This window comes from Pelodiscus sinensis, chromosome 20 (assembly GCF_052426305.1).
Source record: "Pelodiscus sinensis isolate ZL-2025 chromosome 20, ASM5242630v1, whole genome shotgun sequence".
Lineage (NCBI taxonomy): Eukaryota > Metazoa > Chordata > Testudines > Trionychidae > Pelodiscus > Pelodiscus sinensis.
The window spans coordinates 17,482,287-17,482,608 of record NC_143071.1 but is presented as its reverse complement, the minus strand read 5'-3'; positions in this window follow the sequence as shown (position 1 = coordinate 17,482,608).

Here is a 322-nt window from a genome sequence, read left to right as displayed (position 1 = left end):
CTTAGCTACAGAAGCAATTCCATTGGTGGGAAGACAAAGGTATTTGGGGAATGTTAGACTCTGTACCATGAGAACAGCAGGGGGAGGAGGTTGGTTTTAATTTAACAGACCATATTTACTCTTCCCCATCACCTTTGGACTTCTGAAATGTGCAGTGAAGTCACAGGGGCTAGGCAGACGCACACCAGAAATTCCAGGGCTTGTGCTGTACTTATTTAATGCCCAGCAAATATTGCATTGCAGATACCCAGCCAGCAACACCCTCTCTCTTCTCTAAAGAATTGGAAATTGCTTGGGCCAAGAACTAGGCGGACACATTTGC